The 10,929-nt window shown below is 36.1% G+C and overlaps 1 non-coding gene across 1 annotated transcript; it reads right to left on the reverse strand.

The window, feature by feature from the left end:
* Positions 1–3,023: 3,023 nt before the first annotated feature.
* On the reverse strand, positions 3,024–3,218 carry LOC149002211 (U2 spliceosomal RNA). Its single transcript, XR_016170474.1, has one exon. It is a non-coding gene; the product is annotated as a U2 spliceosomal RNA (small nuclear RNA).
* Positions 3,219–10,929: the final 7,711 nt, after the last annotated feature.

Here is a 10,929-nt window from a genome sequence, read left to right on the forward strand (position 1 = left end):
AGTTCCAGCAGGTAAGCTTTACACCAACTCCAGGTCCAATAGAAGGAAGACCTGTGGTTAACCCCACAACAATAACGGAAGCAGCAAAACCTACAAGTAATTTAAATTTCTGTTTGAACACTTATTTATGCATGCTTCTGTTGGAGCCAGGCCTGCCTTAGCAGATGTTCCATAGAATCAAGAAAAGCCTGCTATATATCATCACACCAGGCCACCTCTCAAAGCAGTCAAATCCCACAACCTTGCTGGGGTTTTGGGATGGAATTGTCATCTACATCAGACCTCCATTCAAGATGAGAAGCAATTCCCTATCGGGCTAATTGTTATCCATTAAGTGGGAAACTAGTAATTAAGATTAAGAAGCACAAGATTATGCTCACTCTTTGAAGAATAGGCTAACAGGGTTTCACCTAGCCAAATTTCATAACTAAATTTAGGGAAATTTTCAGCACCGCCTCCTGAGCCTAAAATTAATGCCACTCCCTACATTATACAATTTATCAATCAAATCCCTATAGGTGAAAATATACCACAGACCCCCCCTGCCATTAGGAAATCACAGTTAAGTGATGATGTAAGCAAGTTATATTTCAAAAGGACAATAATAACCTTGAACGAGAACCCTATGCTCGACTCGTTTCTTTGTCTCTCTCTACTATCTGTGACTTCTCTCCCAATCATAAATTCTCACAACCTTTGGGAGATATGGATCATGGATAGTGTCTAGAAACTTAGGATGTGGGCATAATACTTAAAATGGATAAATAAAAATCAACTGAGACTAACAGGGTTGTGATAGGGGGTCTGACTGATAAATTGGGTAACTCAGGGGGCCAGCATTAATATTATAGGGTAACTCAGGGGGAGGTCTGATACTTTTCTATAAAATTTAATGACTCATTTGGAGGAGTGGCAGAGGAACCAGGAACCAACTCACTTGTTCTGGGCGTTGGTGGGCTGGACCTACAAATGAAACATGTATGGAAACGGCCTAATGGAGAAAAAGGATCCATGTAGCTGAACCCAAAAGTTGGGATAAGGCAGAGTTGAGTAATTTTGGATCTGTAAACTCAAAACTGTAGCAAAACTTCAGAAAGACATGAACAACAGCAAACCATAATAACTAAAGCAGCAGTGGAGTCTTAACAATCTAACCATAAAGAGAGAAGAGGAAGCCTAAAAACAGTGACTTGAAATGATATATGAAAAAAGAAGGATATGGAGCAAGCTTAATTCTCATCTGGAACTAAACTGAAATTACATCAGCCATAACTATCATTCACCAACATAACAATGCTTCTCAGAGAAGATCTCAATCTTACAGAATAAAGTAAGGGCACAAGTCAAAACCTCACAAATCAATTTCGGCTACAAAGTTGGACTTGGACCCTCTTACAAAGTTGTATAGAAGACTTAAAAACAAACTCAGAACAGCAAGCCTAAATCAATCGTTCACTCACAGAATCCTATACAGCCTAACAAAAAAACTTAAGTAATCCCACATATCTAGCCTTTACCCATGTCTTTTGGGCCCATTGAAGTGACTTATTACAACGAAAACAGTCAAAGACATCTGGTCAAAGGCCCAACACAGACAACCAAACTCAAAGCTTATTCAGTAACATTACAAGAGAAGAAAAAAAATCCTAGGGCAGGAACAAATTAATATTGCCTTAACTGGATTAATTAGTTTTGGCAAAAAGAAAAATCAAATTAATAAATTAATGGAACGTAGCAAGGTAAAGGAAGAACCATACTCACCAAACCCAACTATAACTTTGAATACAAAGCCAAACACGAGAAAAGGCAAGAAAAATTACTAGTTCGAAATGTATCCATAGAAAGAGAAAATAAAAATCTTTTTATTTTTTATGCTGGGATTTGAAGTAAAGTGCAATAGAAATAAAAGAAGAGGAAATGAGAGAATTAAAAAGAAAACCATTGAGAAAAGAAAATCATGAGAAATGCTCCAATCCCCCGTGGTCCATCAATCTTGGTCTTGTAATAAGTTCCACACAACTTATTAAACCTGGTATAACAGATGAACATTTGCTAACCTCTTTCAAAGATCCATTTCCAGATGCATAAGAAGTTATCAGTGCATTACCTTGTTTTGTCTTCCATGATTGCGTGCATAGGCATTACCTTGCTTTGTCTTCCATGATTGCTTGCATGGGTATGCCTTATTCGAACCTACAAAAATGTAGCTACAATAATCATGCTCCATTAGTTTTATTCTCATATTGTGATGATTATTCAATAATCTATTATTCACTGTTAACCAAATGAAGAAGTGAATACGATAGGGAACTTACAGATTCTCTACATGCCAAGAGAATCAAACTCAGTGGCCGATTGGATTGCAAAGAGGCCTACTTCAACTGAAAGCCCTTCACAGTTCTTTTAGGAGGCTCCCCTAGGCATAGAGCATCTCCTTCAAGCTAATGAAAATGTTCATTTCCATTAGTGTTTTAAGCTTTGGGTTTTGTTAATCCAGCTGATGTAACCCAACCAAAAAAAAAAAAAAAAAAAAAAAAAACTCTCCACAATAGAGTTGTTGAACTGAATTCATTTCTCCCCCAACCATGAAAAAAAAGACCAAGTCCTATTGTGATCATTATCCTATTCTAAGTCTTTGGCTTCAAGATTCCAATCTTCAACATCTTGTACATTAATGTTGATATTGAATTATTTTATCTTGTCCATTCGTAAGTTTCTTGAAATAATAATAGTACTCACGTTCTCCACTTGAATACATTAATTTTTTGTTGTTTTAATTATAGTGTATGCCATGATTGTTTTCATGGTTGGAATATGTAGTATGCCCTTAGAAAGGAGTAGGGCTAATTTTGGAAATAATTTTAAATGGTGAGTAGCTTGATGCATGATACCATTGTATTGGAATCGATGCATCTAAAAGAAGATCACAACTGTCGGATACGCATCTTGGGATGTGATAAACTTATGGAATTGATTTGCCCTAAACAAGGAAATATAATAATAAAATTTAGAATTAGCATTGGTAGGGGTGCGCCAGGCCGTGCAGTAGTGCAACGCATGGGCGACGCGCAAGGACCCCAGTAGCAAGCTACTGTAGTAGGCCCTACCCCAAGAAAAATTAATTTAATATCATGTGGATCGATGATCCACGTATCAGATATTAAACTGATAAGAACAGATACTACACTTGATCTTAGCCAAAAGGCCGAGAAAGGTATGCTTACAAACGGGTTTCTGTTTCTCTTTTGTAGAGAGGTTTCACCTTATACCTTGTCTCTCTCCAACCGATGTGGGACTATGGAGCATTCTCTTCTCTTGCTCTGAGTCTCTATTGTTTACTTCTTTTTTTGGGTAGAAATTTCTATTGTTTACTTACATGGGCTGAGACTGAGAATGCGTTCGCATATATGTACCAAGAGACGACCCCATCTTGCCATAACCCATAAATAAGGTTGACTGGGTTTACTAAGAGAGGATTTTTATTTGTAGTACTAGCTACTGGCAGCTGCCAACGGTCGTGATCACGCTACGTAATTGAAATAAGATCGAATGGTTGAAAATCAAATTACAAGAGGTTACTTGTAAATATCAGTAGAATATCGGCCTGGATGAACCTCAAATCCAAAAAAATATCAGTAGAATATGAGTAGCCATTCACATCAAGGTTATTTTAGAGAGTTGAGACCAGCCACCCACGGTAGAATATCAGTAGCCGTCAATCAAGAAAGCCACTAGAAGAAAGTTTGCCATCAAGCAGGAAAATCTGAAGAAATATCAAGGTACTGCAAGCCAGAGAGGTTTCCTAAGTTGTGAGGAACAAAACCACTATAACCTTTCACTGGTTTGGATGAACCAAGAAAATCCATCCATTTTTTAGAATTCCAGAAAAAATCGGCCCGAATCTCCTATAGGCTGGGGCTGAGCCAAGATTAAATATCAAGGGGCTGAATAATAAGTCAGGATTAACTCCCCTTCGGACGAGCATTAATGCCACCACATGTATTGTGTGGGCTCATATAAGACCCATTGCTGAATTATTTTATTATATTTTTGTTCAATTACTTCAACAATTCTTTTTCTTTTAATAGAACAATTACTTCAATAATTAATTCAATACAACATCCAATGTACAATGTTTGAAAAAAATTAATTCAATTTGTTAAATAATTAAATTAAAAATTTTCAATTAAGTCGTTTTCAAGAAAGAATAACAGAAGAAAAAAAATAGACAGAGAAATTGAGAAAGAAAGAAAAAGGAGTACCTATTACTTAAATAATTATTTCAATATAATGTTAGAAAAAATAATTAGCACAGAAATTAAATTGAAAAAAAAATCAATTGATTCATGCATTCGTGTTTTCTACGGTTTTGTGAAAAGATACGTGAAAAATTGAGAGAGAGAGGGAGTGAATAGGAGAAGTATGAGGAAATAAGAGAGAAAATAGGGAATAAAAGTGGGGATTTAAAAGAGAATAAATAAAAATAGAAACATGAAAGAATAGATATAGGGGAATTTATGAATATATAGTGAGTTAGTTTTTAATTAAGATTTAATTTTTTTGTTTCTTAAAAGTAGGGTTTAAGAGTAACCGTTGAAAATGATTAAGAATGACATCAATACCCTATGTGGCTCCCCCATTACCTGTGGGAATGATTTCGAAAGTCCAACACCCAAAAAAATGATATTTGCTAACAGCCAAAAAAAAAAAAAAGGATTTGCTAGCTGCAACATAACGGAGACAATCAATCAATATAAGATTGATTTGAATTCAAATCCAACATAGTACGTATGGATACATTTCTATCCAACTTCATATGTGACATTCAAAGGGATTAAAATAGGAAACTAATACTCTAAATCATAGAACTATATATAATAATGAAATAGACAATCAACCAACATTTTTTAAATTTGAAGAGACTCAGAAGAAATGGTCTGATCCTCTGATTTCAATTCCAAATCATAAATGAAATGAAGCACTTGTAAAACATTGTACAAGAAATTGGTAGGGGCCTCCTTTCTCTTTTCTAATACTTGGTCGATGTGGGATTAAAAGATATGTGCTCATCTTAGAGTCTCTTTCCGCCTGCCTAGCCTCAAACCGTTGAGTATAGCATGAGATTGGAGGTTCATTTATTCAGAAGCCCAGCCTTTTCTTTCCACTGAACTTGTGATCTTAATAAATAAAACTTCTGCATAAATTTTAATCACCGACAGTTCACCAGTGGGTTATCTCTCTTTCATGCCTTCCAACTTCCATTCACATCCAAAAACTAACTAAGGGCCTGTTTGGTTACATGAATCTAAAGATTTCAAATCTCTAGATTCATGAATCTGAGAATTATACCCGTTTGGTTGTAAAAATCTATAGATTCATGAAATCTAGAGATTCACATTTTTACACTAAAAACATTAATCTGTAGATTTATGGGTAAGGGGTGAAATCCAAAGATTTCAAAAAACCTATACATTTGCACATTCACAAAAATCACGTCGATCAAATAGTTTTTTAGGATGAATCCACAGATTTCATTCCACAACCAAACATCTAATTTTATAAATTATAACTCCATAGATTTGAAATCTCTAGATATTTGCAATCTTTAGACTCATGTAACCAAACAGGCCCTAAAATAATGAAGCTAAAGTCTCAAAGCACTCTCAATTCCCATATGCAGAACCCAATAATAAACCCTTCTCTCTTGGGTATTTTCTTGTTAATTATATCTTCTCCCTCGTCTGCTCTTCTAACCCAGGTAGCTTTCAAAAAGAGAAAGATTGATTGCAATCTGCAACTTGCGCCTTGCGGGCAGAGAGAGAATTTGCAGTGGCAGAAGCACACAACTCAAAAAACAGTGATTCACAAATAGAAGAAGGTTCCCAAGTTTGGGGGTTTTCATTTTTTTCCCCTACTAATGTTGAAAACCCAAGATTAATTTTGGGTGTTAAGTCGGTCCCTAGGCAACTTAGCAGTCCAGAATGGTCAGAACTATTAAAATTGCATTTCTAAAATTAATACAGAACAAAAAACAGGGGAGCCGCAACTCACAAGACTTAAAATGATAGAATAATATCAACGGGGGTTGGTCCAAGTGGTAAGCAGCTTGGTTCGCTTAAGCAAGGTTCAGGTATCGAATCCTTGTGGATGCAAAAAATCCCCGTTGGGAGCCCTCTCTCGGTTGGATGTTGGTCTAGCCTACTAGCGAAAATCGAACGGATTGAGCAGATGGTCCAACTATAGAACTTCTTGTTTTTCATTACTTCCATGGTCGTGCCTGGTGGCTTGTAGCGATTGAAGTGGCGCAGTTACGGGGAGTTTCGAGGGAAGTCTCATCCACCACAACAGGTGTGCGACGCGAGTCAAACACCGGTCTACAAACTGGGGTTGGCAAACAAAAAAAAAAAAAATCATAGAATAGTAAAGCTGTTAATCCTTGCTAGCGGAGAAAAATTAGAGTAAATTATTCAAATAGATCTGAGAAACATAAAAAAAAGAATAAATTGCACTGCCACCCCAAAATAAAAACCTTAAAGCACTGACACCCCACTTTATATTTAAAAAGCACAGAGACCCCAAAATTGAATTTTTCATTAGATATATTTATCAATTTTTTCACTGAAAACAATTAAATCACTGTTTATTTTCAAAAATATCTATATAATAAATAGTGTTTGAAATGTTTTTAATAACAAATTGGTCAAATATATCCTATTATAGTGTTTGAAATGTTTTTAATAACAAATTGGTCAAATATATCCAATGAAAATCGAATTTTTGGGTCTTTGTGCTTTTTAAACATAAAGTGGGGTGTCAGTGCTTTAAGGCCTCTATTTTGGGGTGCCAGTGCAATTTGTTCTATATATGGTAAAAAACTAAGAAATGTAAAGCATATGATTCCTCTTGAGAATGACGAATCTGTTGTATAGCAGCGGTTCTAACATTAGGGTTTGAGAGTGAGTATTGTTAGTTGTTAAACAAATTATAAGCATGAAAATCTAAATTCATATGATAAAACAAATGCGGAAGCGAATGTCTTTTATATACCTCCTGCCATTGATCCTACTAAAGTTTTTGCAGATATAATGAAATGATTTAAGGGCCTGTTTGGTTACATGAATCTAGAGATTTGAAATCTCTGGATTCACAAATGGGAGATTTTTACCTGTTTGGTTGTGTGAATCTCTAGATTCATGAAATCTAGAGATTCACCTTTTTACACTAAAAACGTGAATCTATAGATTTATGGGTATGAGGTGAAATCCAGAGATTTCATCCCTATTATAAAAGTGTTAAATATTTGAACTATGACTCAATAAATATTTTTTCAGGATAAATCTACAAATTTTATTCCAAAGATTAAAGCTAACCAAACAGTTAATTTTATGAACCATGATTCCAGAGATTTGAAGTCTATAGATTTGAAATCTCTAGATTTTTGAAATCTACAGACTCAAGTAACCAAACAGGCCCTAAAGGATTCTTCTGAACCCTAGCAAACTCAGAATGATGGTGTCTGACTTAATCTGTTTGCTAGGTTCAGGGACCCTTTATATAACAATGGCTCACATACGTTTTCCCATCAAAAACATCAACTGCCAATTCAATTGAGCACTTTAAGTGAAATTGGATTTATGATCATTTGTGAGAAGTAACAATATTTCACATTAACCCATAACTAATAGTCACTTATTTATGACATTTAGTTATGGTTCAGTTTGTAAAGTATAATGTTATCCCAATAAAGGGATCATAACTTGTGAAATACAACATTCTCCCACTTGATCCCAATATTTCACAATGTGGGTTATCATACTATATCCACATTTATACTCAATGGACCAAAAACACATGAATCATGGCGATAAGTCCTCTTAGAATGAGTATTATCTTCCATGTATTACAATGCATTTTCCTTCCAATCTGCTCATATTACTTAATGAATAAACCCTATGTTTATTCAAGGTCCAACAATATATGTTTACTCTCAAATAATGAATGTGTACACCGAAATTGAGAATAACAACATAATGAATAAGAGCTTCATCAAAGATCATTCATACAATGAAATCACATAATGGAACCAAGTCCCATTTTAACTACATGATCCTTAAAATTCTTTGGTGGCATGCCTTTAGTTAATGGATCAGCTATCATCAATTCAGTGTTGATGTGCTCAATGACCACTTTGTTTTCCTTAACACGTTCCCTTACAGCTAAATACTTAATGTCGATGTGCTTGCTTCGACTACTACTCTTACTATTCTTAGCCAAGAAAACAGCAGCTGAATTGTCACAAAATATCTTTAGTGGCCTAGAGATAGAATCTACAATTCTAAGCCCAGAAATGAAACTCTTCAACCATACACCATGCGAGGTAGCCTCAAAACAAGAAACGAACTCGGCCTCCATAGTGGAAGTAGCTGTCAAAGTCGCTTGGCACTCCTCCATGATACGGCTCCACCAGCGAGCATAAAAATATATCCTGATGTCGATTTACGAGAATCAACACAACCGGCAAAATCTGAATCACAGTAACCGACTACCTCCAGATTGTCAGTCCGTCTATAGATAAGCATGTAATTCTTAGTACCTTGAAGGTACCTCATCACCTTCTTTGCAGCTTTCCAGTGGTCTATACCAGGGTTACTCTGATATCTTCCTAACATTCCCACAACGAAAGCAATGTCAGGTCTTGTGCAAACCTGAGCATACATCAAGCTTCCAATTGCAGAGGCATATGGAATGTTGTTCATTTGTTCCCTTTCTAGATTATTCTTCGGGCATTGGTTCAAAGTGAACTTGTCACCCTTTACAATGGGTGCTACACTTGGTGAACAATTCCTCATCCGAAATCTTTCTAAGATTTTATTGATATAGGTTTCTTGAGATAGACCTAAAATCCCTTGAGGTCTATCTCTATGGATCTTAATGCCAATGACATAAGAAGCCTCACCCATATCCTTCATGTCAAAACTCTTAGAGAGGAATTGTTTCACCTCATGTAGAAACCCTTTATCATTGGTTGCAAGTAAAATATCATCCACATATAGCACAAGGAAACAAATTTTACTCCCACTAACCTTCTGGTATATACATTGATCAATGATGTTCTCTATAAAACCAAATGAAGAGATAACATCATGAAATTTTAAATACCATTGTCTAGAGGCTTGTTTCAATCCGTATATGGATTTCTTAAGCTTGCAGACCAAATGCTCACCATTATTAGAAGTGAATCCTTCAGGTTGTTTCATGTAAATATCCTCCTCTAGATCTCCATTGAGGAACGCAGTTTTCACATCCATTTGGTGCAACTCCATATCAAAGTGGGCAACCAGTGCCAAAATTATACGAAGAGAATCTTTCTTAGATACAGGGGAAAATGTGTCTGTATAATCAATTCCCTCCTTTTGAGTAAATCCTTTAGCTACGAGTCTGGCTTTATATCTCTCAATGTTGCCCAATGATTCCCTTTTAGTCTTGAAGACCCATTTACAACTAATAGCCTTCATCCCGTTGGGCAATTCTACCAAATCCCAGACTCCATTAGATGCCATAGAATCCATCTCTTCCTTCATGGCGTTGTACCATAGATTAGATTCGTTGCAATTCATGGCTTGTAAAAACATTTCAGGATCATTCTCAGCTCCGATATTGTAGTCAAATTCTTGTAAATACACTACGTAATCACTAGGAATTGCTAATTTCTTTATTCTCGTAGATCTTCTTAATGTTGCATTAACACCCTCCTGAGGAGGATGTTGTTCAACTGATTGTTCAACAAGTTCTGGTAATTGTTGAACAATTGGATCTACTAGATCAACATCAGCAAGTTGCGGATCTTCAATGACCGGTTGCTCAACATTTGATTGTTCCGAAGGGGTGTTGTAAACAACAACCAATCTTAAACTTGAGGTTGAAGGGTGAATATCTGAATGATCTTTCTCAGAAACTAAGTCTCTGGATTGATCACTCCCACTAATCAAGTCATTCTCAAGAAATTTTGCATTTCTTGATTCCACAATCCTAGTTGTATGAGATGGACAATAAAATCTATATCCCTTAGACCTTTCTGCATATCCTACGAAATACCCACTAATGGTCCTTGGGTCCAGCTTCTTCTCATGTGGGTTGTAGATTCTTACCTCAGACGGGCATCCCCAAACACGTATATGTCGCAAACTCGGTTTCCAACCCTTGAACAACTCAAACGGTGTCTGCGGGATAGCCTTAGTTGGAACTCGGTTCAATATATACACTGCCGTCTTAAGTGCCTCAATCCACAAAGACTTAGGAAGCTTGGAGCTACTAAGCATACTTCGCACCATGTCCATTAATGTTCGGTTTCTTCTCTCTGCTACACCATTCTGGTCTGGAGAACCAGGCATGGTATATTGGGCAACTATGCCATGCTCTTCAAGAAACTTTGCAAATGGACCAGGTGCTTGTCCATTTTCAGTGTATCTACCATAATATTCTCCACCTCTATCTGATCTCACGATTTTGATGTGCTTTTCACATTGTTTCTCCACTTCAGATTTAAATACTTTAAAGGCATCTAACGCCTCATACTTATTATGAAGCATGTAGAGATACATGTATCGTGAGTAATCATCTATAAAGGAGATGAAGTAATTCTGACTATCCATATCTGGACAGCAAATGTCTGTATGTATGATTTCTAATAGATTTGTACTCCTCTTGGCACCCTTCTTTGACTTGTTGGTTTGCTTTCCCTTTATGCAATCCACACAAGTATCATAATCAGTAAAATCTAAAGTACTTAATACTCCATCTTTTACTAGCCTTTTAATTCTCTCTAGGGAAATATGTCCTAATCTACGGTGCCACAACATAGAAGATTCCTCATTTATAACACATCGCTTTATACCAGCATTAACATGAACATGCATCGCATCGCATTTG

The sequence above is a fragment of the Hakea prostrata genome, chromosome 10, assembly GCF_041222555.1.
Source record: "Hakea prostrata isolate BN-2017 chromosome 10, UWA_Hpros_2, whole genome shotgun sequence".
NCBI classification, from domain to species: Eukaryota; Viridiplantae; Streptophyta; class Magnoliopsida; order Proteales; family Proteaceae; genus Hakea; species Hakea prostrata.